The 12,269-nt window shown below is 48.8% G+C and overlaps 1 long non-coding RNA gene across 2 annotated transcripts in view; it reads right to left on the reverse strand.

Moving 5' to 3' along the window:
- Positions 1 to 9,521: 9,521 nt before the first annotated feature.
- The window catches only part of LOC109269658 (uncharacterized), a 32,846-nt gene continuing 30,098 nt past the window's right edge, over positions 9,522 to 12,269 (reverse strand). For both annotated transcript variants that reach the window (XR_002081196.2, XR_002081195.2), the window contains 2 exons: positions 11,491 to 11,560; positions 9,522 to 9,823 (listed from right to left, as the gene is read on the reverse strand). This is a non-coding gene — a long non-coding RNA (uncharacterized LOC109269658). The remainder of the gene's footprint in view (positions 9,824 to 11,490; positions 11,561 to 12,269) is intronic.

Genomic DNA, 12,269 nt, shown 5'->3' on the forward strand with positions numbered 1-12,269 from the left:
CTCCCGAGGTCTGGTGCTTTACTGACAATCTCTGGAGTTTCTTGGCCAATGGAAGCCTCACCTTGATCTCTGCCGTCACCTTCACGTGGTGCTCTCCCTATGTGCGTACCTGTCTCTGGACTTCCTCTCTTGATGAGGACACCAGTTATAGCCAGAACCCACGTTAATGGCCTCTTTTTCATCTAATGACCTCAGTAAAGACCCTGTCTCCAAATACAGTCACATGTGAAGTACTGGGCATTAGGATGTCAACTTTTTTTTTTTATGTTTGTTTATTTTGAGGCGGGGGCGGGGGGCATGCAGAGAGACAAAGAGGCAGAGAGAGAATCCCAAGCAGGGCTCCATGCTGCTTAACCCACTGAGCCATCCAGGGGCCCACACACTTCAACTTTTAACGTCTGGCAAAACAGTGACCAGCTCTGTTGGGGAGACAGTCACTTGACCTCTCCTGTCGCCTCACATGTGATAGGAAGCAAGGACCACACGCCTCCCAGGGGGGTACGTGAGAATTCCTAATGAAGTATGGAAAAGTGTCTTCGAACCTTCTAAGTGCTACCTGTGGTTCTAGGGCCAGGACAGTGCCACCGTGTCACAGAAGAGCGTGCATGTTAGAACGTGAGGGAGTTGTCACGGGAGCCATATGTCAAATCCTAATCAGGGAAGTGAACCTCTTTTGATAAGCACCTACTATGTGCCAGTACGGTGCTGGTTGATACTTCTGGGGAACTCCAGGTTTATCTGGCTCTGTCTGAAGAGGGCTCGGTTGATTGGACTATAAGCACCTACCTGCTCACCCCGGACATATTCCCGTTCTTGGCTGAAATAGGAGGGGGAAGGAAGCACATTGGGGGATTCATAGCGACAGCCATCGTTCCTACCTATGGGCCAAACTTAGAAATGAAAGGAGCCCTTCTCTGGAAGCATACTAGGTCCTGAAGTCTGCACCTACCCCCCACCGGCGTACCCGAGGGTTTACAGGTTGGAGGTTCCCTGGAAGGTGTCTCTCTAGCAGGGCAGTGTTAACTTGTAAGGACAGCAAGGGTGGGTGCCGGGGAGCACCCACCGGGAGACGCGTGCATGACGTCAGTCATCAGCTCACGTATGAGCACCTTATAAGGGAGGCGGATCAGAAACTTCCCAGAAGGGGCTCCTGGGTGGCTCAGTCGGTGACCCAGGTCATGATCTCACGGTTCGTGAGTTCGAACTCCGTGTCGGGCTCTGGGTTGACAGCTCGGAGCCCAGAGCCCGCTTCGGATTCTGTGTCTCCCTCTCTCTCTGCCCCTCCCCTGCTCATGCTCTGTCTTTCTCTCTCGCGCGCTCTCAAAAATAAACATTGAAAAACAAATGCAAACATAAAAAATAAAAATGCACATCAAAATAAATACGTAATTATTAAAACTTAAACCCGTTGCCCGGCAATCCCACTCCTAGGTATATACCTAAGAGAAGGAGAATACACATCCACACGGAACCTTGTATATGAGTGTTCAGGGCGACATTATTCACAATGGCCCCGAAATGGAAACAACTCAAATGGCCATCAGTGCATAAGTGAATCAATAAAAGGCAGCGTATGTATAAAAGCAAATCTTTATTCATCCGCAAAAAGATTACTGATTCTACAGTGGGGGTGGGCCTCCAGACCTCCGGCTCCGTCAAAGGTCGCATAGTGTTATGGGTCCTTTTCTATGAATTATCCAGAATAGGCAACTCAATGGAGACGGAACGCAGATTAGAATCCACCAGGGGTCAGGAGGCACAAAGAATGATTTGATGGGTACGGGGGATTTTTGTGGGATGAGGAAAAAGTTTTGAACCTAGACAGAGGTCGTAGCTGCACCAGATTAGGAAGGTACCAACGACGCTGAATTGTTTGCCGAACCATGGTTAGCTCTGTGTTACGTGAATTTCGGCGCAGTTAAAGAGTCACCGTCCGTGTGTCATAAAATTGCCACGTGAATCCACTGAGGCATGAAGCGGGCACTTGGGGCAACACAGGCCTCGGGGCCCTCGCCCTCAAAGCGGGGCGACCTCGATTCAGGCTTGTTATTTTTGGCTCAAAGCCCTGCCCCGCTTTGCCTGCGGTGACCACAGTGTCTGCAACGGAACGTCCGGCTTTTGCTGCGGCAAAAACGTTCCTGGGCCGCAAGCCCTGCGATGGCACAGGCAGGGAGATGTCAGGTCCGAGAAGGAAACAAGGAAAGCCTTGGAGCCAAACGGGGGAACCTCGCCCCCAGCCAGAGCCACACCCGCACCCCCTCAGTGATTGTCGCCTCGGCCCGACACCCTCAGTTTCAGATGCAGATCGATCGTTGTCGGCAGATTGGAGGCACGAAGGACAGGCCGTGGACCCGTCCTACCGAGCCAGTCACACAGCCAGACTGAAATCACTCCGGGCACACCGACAATCCTTGTCGTTCCGAGGGCTGCTGGGGGTTTAACAAAAGACCCCATAACCTTGTGCCCCTACCTACCACGCTTCTTCGCTTTTCAGTACAAGTCTTCCAAAGGGTTTCCGAGCCCATCTTCCTCTACCTCTCCCTGTCTCCCCCATTCCTCCATCCAAAGGTACCTGGGTGCTATCCCCAGCCCTGCAAATGCTGTCTGCATTTTGGCATCGACCTTGCAGGAGGTCCCCCGGCGGAGGACCCCCTACAGAAGACCTTCCCCCCACACCCTCCTGTTTGGGATGCTCCCTTTCTTAGCGCCCTCGATACCTGTCTCCTGGGGCTCGTCTCTTCTGCCCCCTCCATTGGACTCTAAGCAAAGCGAGGCAGGGGAGACACTGGCTTCATTCTGTATCCAAGCACCGGGCAGTGCCTGTGTCTTTTCCTTGTGGGAGGGAACGAATGAATACTTCCATTCTTCCCGGTGAAAGACTGGGATTCCATTCTCTACGATGAAAAAAACAAAACACAAAACACGCAACAAACGAGCAAACAAACAAACAAAACCCAGGAGCCGTGGCCTGTGTCGTGCTGTAAATTTCCCTGGATGACATCCAAGCTCTGAACGTTCTTGTTGGAAATCTTCAAATGCTCTGTGGAAAGCCGGCCCTGACTCCGTGACTCTCCTGCGTCTTAAGGGAGTAGGTGTCTTCCGTTCTGGAAGCACCACAATGGAGAGTCACATGAGCATCAGGCTGAGCAGGGTTTCATTTCAGCTCTGTCACAGAGTAGATAGGTGACCTGGAGTGACCGAGCCCTGCCTCCCACATCTGTAAACTGGGGAAAATAACATCCACAAAGTAAATACTGACATAATACCCACCTGCCGTTATTAAGCTAAATTAAATGAGATGGTATACAGCCAATTTTGCTGCAATGTTCATTACACTATGTACCATCATGCAATAAAAAAACCCAGGGCTCAAGGGAAAAGACGCAATTGTTGGCACGGCACTCCAAAATCTCATCACTGACACATTTTCACCAAACGGATAGGAACTTAATAGAAATGGTAGCACAGCTTTACAAGTAGTAAGTGGATAAAAAATAAAATGCCTCAATAAATATGGCCCTTGCCCTTGAAAAAGACTCAGCGTTTGGAGCTCGTGAGTGATTGGAAAGTGGATAAAACTGGGTGGACCGCTGGACAGTTTTTATTATTATTGTTTTAAGTTTATTTATTTATTTTGAGATAGAGAGGCCAGGAGGAACAGAGAGAGAGGGCGAGAGAGAGAGGGAATCCCAAGCAGACTCCGCATTCTCAGCGCAGAGCCCGACCTGGGGCTCGAACTCATGAACCGTGAGATCGTGACCTGAGCCAAAACGGAGAATCGGGTGTTGAGTCCAGTGACTCACCTGGGCTCCCCAAATTGGGTGGCAGGTTGTAGCACAGGATGTGGACAGGAGGATACGACTCGTGTCCCACGCGAGGGACCTGGGGGCTAGTAGGTGTCACGGATGTTTGACGTGTGCGTTTCACGTATTCCCACGTGGCTCTGTTCCTGCGGATGCAGTTTTCTTTATTTATCTAATGTTTCTTGTGGACAAAATTCCACGAAGCCAACGCAAAATGTGTGTTGTCCTCAAATTGCTCCCTGATACATCAGTTGGGCTGGAAAACATTTGTGTTATAAAAATAAGCCTTGAATCAGAGCCGGCTGTAAGTAAAGTACGCTTAGCGTCCCTGGCCTGCGATAAACATTCAATAAATGTTTTCTGCTTTTCCTTTCTATTTCCACCCCTCTTCCCCATAAACTCTGATCTTCTTGAGGGCAGGCACTATGTTTTGCCCACATTTGTGCCCCCAGGGACTGGCATCCATTAGTCCATCGATAAGTACTGTTAGATGGTAAGGGCAGGATGGGCTGCAGCCTTTGGGGAAAAGGCTGCTGTGTTTGACAGAGGCTCGATCGCAAGGCGTGACTCAGTGGCCCTAATGCCTGAGGGCCTGCGGGTTAGTGCAGCCCCAGACCCGGCTGGCCCAGTGCCGGATCCTGCGCACTGACCTCCCCGGGAGCCTCCCCGACAGGTGGTCAGGCAGGTATCTGTCACAGCGGGAAGTGGAGTGCTCCAGAAGTAAGAACGAGCCATTCTACAGCTCCTGAAGGAGTCTCAGGGAGGTGACAGTGTCGCGAGTTTGGTAAGTGACAGAGTCGGGAGCACGAGGGTGTGGAGAGCTGGCCGTGTTCTCCTGCGGAGCAAGGCGGGGATGGAACGGGCCGCCTGTCCTGCAGGGCAGGGGTGGGTGGATGAGGGACGGATGATGGATACCAAGTGCTGTCTGCTCTTGGCGGAGGGCACTCACTGCATCGGCACCGGACATCATTCTGCTCTGGCCCTAATAGAAGCATAACTATGGCCTTTCTCTGCCATGAGCAATTTCCTCAGCTCTGCTGACACAATGGGAAATATCCTCGGCGAGAGAATTAACTATTGGTGTCACAGGACTATTAGAGAAACAAACGGCTCGGCGCACTTCCTCTTCCTGCTGCAACCCCATCTCTCAGGCTGGCACGGAGCCCTTGCACAGGGGCCCGCTGTCCCGGCTTCCGAAGCAGAGATTGTTTTGAGGTGTCTGGAACTTGGTTTCGTAAGGTGATTCATTCATTCACTGTTTTGACACGTTCATTCACGGTCTGCATCCGCGTAAGGTTTTACCTGCGATTCACATGCGTGAGCTCCAGTCCGGGCTCTGCCTCTGAGCAGCTGTAAACTTGGGCAAACTCTCTCTGAGTGCCAGGTTCCTCTGGACCCATGTCCTCACCTGTAACATGGGGATCGTCATCATCAGTATAAGCATCATCACGGAAATACCTCCTCCTGCACTGGGTTGTTTGGAGAATTAGCCATGTTCACATCTCAAGTCTAGAAAACACTGTGCATACAGTAGGCAGGCCCTCAGGAATGTGACTTTCTTTTTTTATGTTGACTTACGTATTTTGAGAGGGAGCGAGAGCAGGGCAGGGGCAGGGGGAGACAGAAAGAGAATCCAAGCAGGCTCCGCTGTCACCAAGGTGCCCGACGCGAGGCTCCATCCCAGGAATCTCAAGATCATGACCTGAGTTGAGATCAAGAGTCAGACGCTCAACCACCTGAGCCACCCGGCCGCCCCAGGAATGTGATTTTCTTTTCTTTCCCAGGGGGCCCCAGGGCCTGTGCTCAGCAGTGTGGGGAACACGGACAAGTGCCAGGGAGAGCCCTGTCTTCACGGAGTTCACGGTCTGGCCCACAGGGACCCATGGGCCTGTCTCCCAGCCTGCAGAATTATGCCGCAAATCCAATCCTGGAGAGGCACCTGCCTCCCTTTCTCTTGAAAAACAACAACAGCAACAACAACAACAACCCACAGTGACCGACAAGTTTTGTGGTGAGGAGATGAGACCCCAAGTGCGAGGAAGTGTCCAAAGCTGTGCAACGGCCCTCAGTGAGCAGGCAACAAACCCAGCGTCTCAATAACACATGCAGAGTGCTTTCAGGACATTTCGGAACAGGAGTCCGAGCTGCTCCCCAAGTAGATCCCTGTGCATCGGTCCCGCACACGGGAAGGAAAGAACCATAGAAACTGATGCACTTCGGGAAGATCACCCAAAATTAGCCAGCCATCTCTAAACGAAGTGTGACGTACGCTTCCTTGTTGGGGGGCGGCGTGCAGGGGGGTCATGGCAGCGACACATTCAACACTACGTGCATTAACTGTTGCTCCTGCTTTGGCTCCAAATGCCCATATTTGGCCACGTCTAACATCTAAAGGCCCGTTGAAGCAGAAATCAGAGAGCTTCTGAGGGTAGGAGTAAAAAACTCACCTGGAAATAATTGTTGAGTTGTTACTCTTGCCTGACCCTCAAATGCTTGTAGGGGCACAAAAAGAAGTCTCCGATGTGGTTTCTGGGAAAGATGGTGGTAAGGATTCGATGTTCCAGGTGTGGGCTCACGCCATGCATCAAAAGATCCCTTGCAAACGTTAAATCTTACATGTCGAAGGCATCGCTGTCACTCCAAGTCATAGCGTGAGCTAAAATCGTTTTCCATTTGGGTACAAGAATGGCTTCCTAACCGGTCCTAATTGGTCTCATTACCTTCATCTCACGTCCCCCCTGCCCCCAACCCCATTGCCATCATCCACCATCTATGCAGCTGAAGTATCTCATCAGATCACTGATGAGATCACTCATCAGATCAAGAGTGATACTCCTCTGCTGGCCTGGCCACAAAGCCCTCCTTAATCGGGGTCCCCCTTCCTCTCTGACTTCAGCTTGGACCTCCGCCTTCCTTGCTCACTGGCTGTCCTCCTGTGCCTCAAACATCCCAACCTTAGGCATTCTTCTCATCATTTAGATTTTCGCTTCAAAGTCCCTTCCGCTCAAAGGCCTATTTTCTGAAAACAAATGCCCACATGGGTCATCTTTTGGTCACGTGCCTTGTTTTGTTTTGTTTTTTTTTTTTTATTGTCGTCCTGGCAACAGTTTCTATCTGAACTTACTCTGTTTATTTGTTTGCTAATTTATATATTGCCTGTGAATACCCTACCACAAAGCAGACTCTGTGAGAACCAGGGCCTCATCTGTCTTGTTTATACCATGTCCCCAGTGCCTGGAACGTGGAGGGCGTGCAATTAACTTTTATTGAATGAATGAGGGAATGAGTGAATGGGTAAAATAACTTGGTAGAGCCACAAGGCTTTGGAATGGTCTGGGGAAATCTGCGAAGCCTTTACAAAGAACAGAAGCCAGAGCGTCAGTGGAGACATGAATGGTTAACTAAGATGCGTCCCCGCAACTGAGTCATTTACCATTTGCTTCCCCACGGGGTTTGCCACAGCTGCTGCCGGAGGTAGGTAAGTCATGCACAACATCGGTATGTCCACTCCAGATCAGATCCTTAAAATCCCAAGATGATCAGCCTAAGTCAACAACATGAGGCTGAGAGAAAAGTGCTGGGAGGGGGAAATGCAGCCATTCTTCATAATGAGTTGGCTCCCAGGGGTTCACCGTAGGCTTCCATACCCAGGTCGGTCTCTGCAGCAGCTTCAAGGGGTGGTAACTCCCCCCGGCAGTCAGGGGGACATCGCACAGAGGCAAACACAGAGGGTCTGGAGCTGGAGCAGGGTGCTTAGGTCACATTCCAGCTACTTGGGCTATGACTTTGGGAATGTCATTAAACGACTTTGTCCCTGGGCCGCCTCTTATGTAAATGAAAAGGTACATAATCTCCTCAAATGAAGGCGGAGATTAAGTGAACCAACTCACGTAAGGTGATTAGCGAGGTGGCTCGCACACAGGAAGTGCACAGTTCAAATTTACTACATTATTATTATGATTTTTGTACTAAACCAAGACTCAGAGAATGACGAGACTTCCTGAAGGTCGTGTAGTGAGCAAATGGCAGAACCAGGAGTCAAACTCAGATCTGGAACACCGTAAACCTGAGACACCTGCCTGCCCTCCTCCTAGGGACTCAGTCACTAACAGTCAATTCCATATAATTTATATACTTGGACCATTCTTTGATATTCATTTTCCTCAGAGGAGCAGTAGGCATCTAGAAAGCAGATTACCTGTGTGTAAAGCAGGATGTTTGGTGCTCAGACACATCTTGCCGATTCATGAACTTTGACGTAAAGCATCCATTTACGGAAACCATCCATTCTTATCGCCTGATGATTCCAAAGGTGAATTTCCCTCTAAGCCAGCATCGTTGGTGTCCCTGTGGCGTATGTTGCCTGATTTTAGTCTTTCTGGTTTTCTGTTTCAATACGAAAGAGCTCAGTCAATCGGTAAAGTCCCCAGTGTGGTCTCTGCCATGAGCTAAAAGCATCACTACCATTTGATTGTCTAGAAAAGTAGCTTGGAGAGCAACACAGATCAGCCCCTGCCTTGAGAGTGCTTATCCTAATGAACTTCATCTGAACACGTGATTGTGCACCCAACAGTAAAAGGCACTTAGGTTACAGGGATGACTCCACCCTCCAAACCTAGAGTCCCATGAGGGAATCAGTTATCTGTGAAATAATCGCAAGATGGCGGGATAAATCCCGCAATAAAGGGAAGAGTAGGAAGGACCCACAGTTAGTGATGCTAAGAGCAGGCCCCCGGCCAGGCTAGGGGAAGAGGGAATTGGCCAGGTAGGGTCTCGGGGGTGGGCTTTCTGAAGAAGCTAATACCCGAATTGAATTTTGTACCATTTGTAGAATGACACCATCTAATGAGGGTGGAGAGACTCTTCTGTACCTAGAGGTGGGCAGTATTTTGAACAAAAACAGGGAGGCCTGATACATGAGAAATGAGGCGGCATGGGACATAACCAGCTTTGAATGGCTGGGCTGTGAAGGGTCAGGATGAATCTCTGAGCACTCTTCAGGTCCTGTTAGGGGTCTCAGACACTTCCCTGCAGGTAGAGCAGGAGTCCCTGAACAACAGTAAGGCAAGGCAGAGCCACAGCAACAGTGGCATTTATTCATACTTTCTTATGAGCCAACACACAAATTTATGACCTTAGAGTTCTGGAGGTCAGAAGTCTCAAATGGATTGACAGAGCTGGTTCTTTCTGGAGGCTCTAGGTGAGAGGCCATTTCCCGGTCTTTCCCGCTTGTAGGGACTGCCTGCCCTCCTTGTCTCAAGACCATACATCACCCCAGCCTCTGCTTGCAAGGTCACTTCTATTTATTTTTAACTTTTTATTCATTTTGAGAGAGAGTGAGAGAGTGATGGGAGGGCAGAGAGAGAGAGAGAGAGAGAGAGAGAGAGAGAATTCTAAGCAGACTCCGTGCCATCACTGCAGATCCCGCCATGGGGCTTGAACTCACCAACCTTGAGATCATGACCTGAGCTGACATCCAGTCTTGGATCCTTAACCGGTTCAGCCACCCAGGCGCACCCACTCCTCGTTTTCTAACTCAGACCCTTCTGCCCTTGTCTTACAAGAACACTAGTGATGTCTTGGGCCCACCTGGATAATCCAAAAAATATTCCCATCTCAAGATCTTTAAAGATCTGTGTTGTTTTAAGCCACTAAGTTTGTGATAATTTGTTACAGCGGCAATAGGAAGCTAATACATGGAACCAGATCTTAAAAAATTATCTTTATTTTACTGACGAAGAAACTAACTCTCAGAGGGGGTAATTTGTCCAAGGGCACCCTGCTCACAAAAGGTAGAACTGGTGTAACAATTAAACAGGGCAAATCCATTCTCCAAGGACAGCTTATTCTGTGCGAACCCACAGTTCTCTCGACTGAATTGAATGGAGATCCTTTCTTGTCAGTTTCTTCCTCTCGCTGTTCTTTATGAAGCACCCTTTATGCAGTCCTTATGCCCACCAACGTGCCATTCTTCACAGAATAAATGAGAACGGAGAGATCTTTTACTCCTGCCAAAAAACCTAAAAGCGAGGAGGAAAAACACGGGTTATTAACATCTCAATGAGATTAGAGAATCTGAGTTTAAAAATTAGATTGGGTGATAAAAAGCACATTCTTCATAAATATTTAACCTCCGTCAGCATGACGGTAATTAGAGAGCTGAGGGGAGCTCACTGCTGGTGACGGGCTGCCCCTATCTCTGAAAGGGAAGGTCTCTGTGGCAGCTTTATCATTCCTCTTTAAGAAATAAATTATTGGAGTCCACGAAAATGAAATACTGCACCGGCACCAACATTTTATTTGAAATGTCCCCCAAATGAGGCTTCTTCAATTGTTGAACTCCAGCAAATCTGCCTCCTATTTTAAGGCTATAACGGACCTGAAAGCTATATGTGGTCATCTCAAACAGTTCTCCCATTTCATTCTTCTTTATTCTTTTGGTATGCCTCTTGCAGTGGATTGATTTCAGTAATAGCCCCAACTTGTTCAAGCCTCCCTCAATGCACACCCCACGGTAGTGCCCTGTGACACTGACTCTGACTCCGGGCTTGGCCATCGGCTTGCTTTGGTCAAAAAGTGGTAGCGAACAGGAGGCAAGACTTGAAAAGTCCTTGCCCAATAACGCTTACCCTCTTATCCTGCTCTTCCAATCCTGAATGGGACAAGCTTCGACATGCCTATTAGACGATACAAGCCATGTGGTCCAGTTGCCTTGTCACCCCACATGGGAACCAGCCAACTGGCACACGTGAAATTTGGACACCTTACACTATCCAGCCCCAGAAAACCACCAGCTGTCTGCTGACCACTGACAGATAAGCGAAACCAGCTCGGCCTTGGACAGTCGTGTGGCTGAGCCCAGCCTAAAGTGCCAATCTGCAGAACCAGAAGTTAAAACAAAACATTGTTTTAAGTCACTAACTTTTAGATTGGCTTGTTATGCAGAAAGCTGAAACTAATATACTCATCTGCATTCAAGTATACTCTTGGCGTCTTCGCTGCTAAAATATGCACAATACAATAATACCAGGAAAAAGAAATATATCATAACCCATTCATTCTTGCAAGGCAGCTACTTTGCAAAAAACTAATGTGCATCATTGAAGGGAACAACACCTTCGGCGGTCACTAGCTTTCTCTATCATCCTCCCTACCTACTCTCAGCCCAGATCCACTTTTTTTTCATGTTTATTTATTTTTGAGAGGGAGGGGCAGGGTGAGGCGCAGACAGAGAGGGAGACACAGAATCCGAAGCAGGCTCCAGGCTCCGAGTGGTCAGCGCAGAGCCTGATGGAGGGCTTGAACTCCCGAACCACGAGATCATGGCCTGAGTTTAAGTCCGATGCTCAACTGACGGAGCGACCCAGGCACCCCAAGCCCAGCTCCACTTTTCTAGCGATTTCTCACAAAGGTTGCCAACTGATGCTGTTCTACTTTTCTAATTCCCACTCTCGATTCACTTCAGTATGAATTCCACCCGAGCTGCTTCACTGAAACTGTTTTTACGAGGTATTTGTCAGGACTCTACCATTTAATGACAAGCAACAGAAACCCAAATTGAACAAATGCACAAGGCCAAAAGGAAAGTTGTAACAAGGATCCGCGGTACCTCACAGAACCCAATGATGGAATCCAACAAACACCTCGGCCACCAATGGAGCCACCCCTTGTTATCTGTGTATCTCACCTTTGGGTCTCTTCGCAGGTTTGGTTCTCTCTTCTCTGTTGCTGCAAACAGGCGGTCTCTATTTCTGAGTCTGTAAGACAGAAGAAATGGTGGCAGCTAATAGTGTTTGGGTTGCATCACTTCAGGTCAAGACAACAGCCAGGCCCATCATCCCTCGGATGGATTCCACATTCCCTGAGGACCTTTTCAATTGATCCAACTTGAGTGAGGCACCAATTTCTTCACTAACCAATAGTGGCCAAGTTTCGGTGCCATACTGTGTAATCACACAGACTCTCTTATGGTGACCTTGTAGATGGGATGCGTGGAGGGAAGGACAGATCTCAGAAAAGATCCAGAAATGTGGTGGATATGAGACAGACAAAGCTAGGAGCATCCACTATGATTCACCTCTTGGTTTCCGATCACATATTCTTTCATATGTACAATTGTAAAACTTCCCCACTCTAAATGAATAAAAACCTTCCCACCATGAGTTTTGATAACGGCTCTCGGAGTTGCAGCTTTATTATTTTTTATAGACTTGTATAATTAATGTTTGTCTGCCCCGCTCATTTATATATGCATGAAGGCAGGGACCAACTTGTTGCTTAGCTCAGAGTCTGGCCCATGTTAGGAGCCCAAAACAATGTTTGCAAATGACTGAAGGAACACCAAGTAATTTTTAGGTTTGGCATCTAGAAATAATGATGTGGATAACTGAATTCTGGGTCCACAGTATATCTCTGTGTGTATGTGTGTGTGTGTGTGTGTGTGTGTGTGTGTGGTGAACAAAATGA

This window comes from Panthera pardus, unplaced genomic scaffold (assembly GCF_024362965.1).
Source record: "Panthera pardus isolate Hobbes unplaced genomic scaffold, ASM2436296v1 HiC_scaffold_13, whole genome shotgun sequence".
NCBI lineage: Eukaryota > Metazoa > Chordata > Mammalia > Carnivora > Felidae > Panthera > Panthera pardus.